The sequence below is a fragment of the Alosa alosa genome, chromosome 7 (genome assembly GCF_017589495.1).
Source record: "Alosa alosa isolate M-15738 ecotype Scorff River chromosome 7, AALO_Geno_1.1, whole genome shotgun sequence".
Lineage (NCBI taxonomy): Eukaryota > Metazoa > Chordata > Actinopteri > Clupeiformes > Clupeidae > Alosa > Alosa alosa.
The window spans coordinates 82338-86586 of record NC_063195.1 but is presented as its reverse complement, the minus strand read 5'-3'; positions in this window follow the sequence as shown (position 1 = coordinate 86586).

Sequence of the window (4249 nt, the reverse complement as noted above, 5' to 3'; positions counted from 1 at the left end):
CAGCTTCTCTCCTCCTGGCCCAACAACAAAACCAGCCTTATACATATGCGCACACACACACACACACACACACACATACATCCTCACATACTCCACTACCCCTCACCCCATCCCCACCCCCATCCCAACACCACCTCATTCACACTCTTAGAGCTACCATCCGCACCCCCCCATCCCCTTCTTTTCATTCCGGGTCATCAATTTCATCCCTGATAATCATATCTGTAATCATCCTGGGATAAAATCATCCTTTTAGCCTTTCTCTTATTAATGTTATGTTGTGTTATGTTTGTGGAAGCCAAGTCAATGTGATGTCTTGTTGGGTTACAGTATGTGTTTATGTAATGTACGCCTGTTTGTCGTATGTAGTATTCATGTGCATATCGTAGTGTTGCATTAAAAAAAAAAAAAAAACAAAAAAAAAAGAATCATTCTTTTCCGTCCTCCGCTCACTCTTAAACTATCATCTGTAAAAGCATTTCATATTGCCAGTGGTTATTTTTGCCTATAGTCCCTGAATACATTAACATCACATGGTATCTTGTTGCTAGTAGTTTGCCATCTGAATGGAGCTTAAGGTGACCGGAGGAATAAATAAAATGGGACTGCTGTTGGGAAAAAAAAAACTTTGGCCCGTTAAAATGTGTATGAACAGTCTAGCGGCGCATTTCATCAAGGCCCATTTGGACATGTCAGTTATTTGCACCACTGGTTAGATGTAAAACAGCATTTCGTTTCAGACTAGGCTACTGTTACTTAATTTGTGCATTAACAATAACGTTTCAGACTACTGTTACTTAATTTGTGCATTGACAATAAAGTATTACATGAACTAAAGATGACTAAAATCTTTATGTAGAAGAAGAAACATTCACAAAAAAAAAATCCATCCATCCAAAATGACCTTTGTTTTGATAGCTGTTGAAAACGGCATGGAACTGACAGGAGATGTTTTTGTTTTAAAAATACATAAAAAAAATAAATAAATAGATAAATAAATAAATAACATTATGCTGATACCTTTTGCTTTTCCCAAATACAATGTAGCCTACAGGTGTAAGGACCTTTTCATCAATCCAGTTGCAATGGATGAACTGTGATGAACTGCCCTACTTTGTGATTGTTTAGAGATTTTAAAGGTTTATAACAATTCTACATCTTCTTTGGCTATTCTACAATCTATTCACCTTTTCAGCACCAGTAGGGTACTTTCTGTGCAGCCGCGACACACACACAAGGCATGCCAAAACAAGCATACACAAAAGTTTCAAGAGTGGGGATGGAGTAAAATATGGAGACAAATTGAAGTGTGATTTATTTTTGCGGAACGGATGTACAGGACTGAGCGGCGGTCATATTTTGTACCGCTATGCGGTACATCTAGTTACCATATTTTCCGGACTATAAGTCCTGAGTATAAGTCGCATCAGTCAAAAAATGCTTCATGAACAGGAAAAAAACATATATAAGTAGTAACCGGACTATAAGTCGATTTATTTAGGGAAAAGTATTTCACAAAATCCAAAACCAAAACAGAGACTATGTAACTGGATTATTGAGGCCAAAAAGATTAATGTTAATGAAGACGGAGGAGTGAAGGCAGCCAAGAGGAGGGCAGGAAGGTAATTGCAAAGCAAAAGATTCACTGAAAGAAAATGCCATGTGGTACACCAAAATGTATTAAATGCTGAGAATACAATGCAATCAAGCATTTTGGGCGATGTGGAGTCACAAGCTGGCAGCAGATTAAATGCTCACGAGAGAGAAAAAGATGCAGTTTTAGACATGACTGAAGCAAGCCAGTCGATAGGCCAATAGGCTCGACGGTAATTGTAAAGCAATTTACAAAAGATTCACTGAACAAAAATGCTGATATGATACATGAAAATGTAGCTAAAAATGTGGAGAATGCAATGCAATCAAGCATTTTGGGCGATGTGGAGTAACAAGCTGGGAGCAAATTAAATACTCATGATAGAAAAAAGGTGGTTTTAAAAGGACGTGACCGAAGCTGAGGCAAGCCAGGTAATAGGCCTATATGCCCGACGGTAATTGTAAAGCAGTACAAAGATTCACTGAACAAAAATGCTGATGTTTTAAAATATGGTACATGAAAATTAAATACTCATGATAGAAAAAGGTGGTTTTAAAACGCGGACTACAGGCAAGCCGGGTAATAGGCCTATATGCCCGAATTGTAAAGCAATTCTACAAAAAGATTCACTGAACAAAATGCTGATGTGGTACATGAAAATTTAGCTACAAATGTGGAGAATGCAATGCAATCAAGCATTTTGGACGATGTGGAGTTACAAGCCGGCAGCAGATTAAATGCTTGAGAGAGAAAAAGATGCGGTTTTAAAAGGACGTGCAGACCGAAGCTGCAGCAAGCAGGTGATATTTAGAAATTTATTTCACAAAATCCAAGACTAAGAACAGACAGACTGTCAGACAGAGGCCAAAAATATTGAGAATTCTACAGGGAATGTTGAAGATGAAGGAGTGAATAGTGGCAAGAGGCAAGCCGAAGGCTGCTGACAAGGGCCCGACGCTATTGTAAAGCAATTTACAAAAGATTCACTGAACAAAAATGCTGATGTGGTACATGACAATTTAGCTAAAAATTTGGAAAATGCATTTTGGACGATATTTTGGCACAAGCAGCAGAACAAATGCTCACTGGCCACCTCCGAGGGAGCGAGAGAAAAAAAGATGCGCATTTAAAACCAGGGCCTAAATTTTAGCACGGGATTGCGGGTATTGCGCATAAATTATTACGCATTGAGCATACTAATAAAAGTCCCAAACTCTAGCCATCTCAGTGCGAGAAATTCCCACACATTTTACAGCGCTGTCTGACGTTAATCTAATAATGGATCGGCCTGAATGCGGGACTATTGACTGGACGGACCAACTCTGACTTCAATTGAACCCCATGCAGACACACGCGCGCGCGCAGGACCACTTTGGGGGTGCCTCTCTCTCTCTCTCTCAGCATGATTTGTCATCGCTACAGTAAAGTCAAATTATATCCTATAGGTGCATCTACATCAACCTCTATCGACAGGAAAGGAAAACAAACATTTAGCGATCAGGAACCGTCAGGAATTTTGCAAACACAGAAGCATGACAGCCTATAATATAACGCGAAAGAACATGTCAAGTCAAGTCAAGTTTATTTAAATAGCACATTTCATACACAGAGGTCATTCAATGTGCTTTTGGAACATGGATGTGTTCTCCATTTGAGGAACGTTATAATCGATTGCGGACGTGAACAGACAGCTACAGACACGGAGCATAGTAAGCCTACTTTCACTTTCTGTGCATATTCACGTGAAAGATAATTAGTAGCAAAACAGCGATCAAATATTACATGGCAGTGAGTTTTGTTTTCAAATGTTTTCATGCATGTCTAGATAACGGGTGAGGAATGTTTAGGAGACAGACTATCGTAAATCCTCAAAGTATGGTTGGGCAAAGCACAGCACCTTTATTTGGACCATGGCGTGTAGGCCTTTATTTCTTGCATTTTACGGTGAGACATAGGCCTATACTTTTCGTTATAGGAGCGGCATAGGCCTATATCAATGGCAATGGTTCATTAAGTTTCATGTATGAAAGAGTGTCGGGATTTCCATCCGCTTATTATTGCGAGATAAGGCATCCGCTTTCATTCATTCATGGAACGTGGTGCTGTGCTGCAAAGGAAACCTTATTCCATATAGCCAAAGAGGTCTAAGATAGCCTACATTTAGTTATTTTTTAAATTATGCATGATTTACTTTTTTTATAAAATTAAGAGGGCTGATGCCTGGCAGCAACAATTGTGTTTAAATGTAGGTTATTGCTTCAGCCTCTAGCTCAGAAAGGGGCTGCATGCGACTGGTAGCTTGAGAGCAACGTGTTGGAGACTCATGGTGTAGGATGATGACTTTTCATTGGCAACAATATTAAACCAACCAACAATATAAATTATTAAGAAGAGCTCTTTTATGAGTTAAATTGAAGCAAAATTATACTGGCTTTTATTTGTCCTGACCTGAGGGCCGGCTATAAATAGAATCCCGCCATAATTTGAGCATTTAAGTATGCACGCAGTGTTTCAGGCATAGCAAGCACTAATCTCTGACTGAAAGTGCACAGGACTTGTGAATTTGAGAGCGCTCTCTCGAGGCTGTAGATGGTAATGTTTCATGTAGGGTTCATGTCAGTTAATATAAATTAACATTTAAAAACATGTTCAATT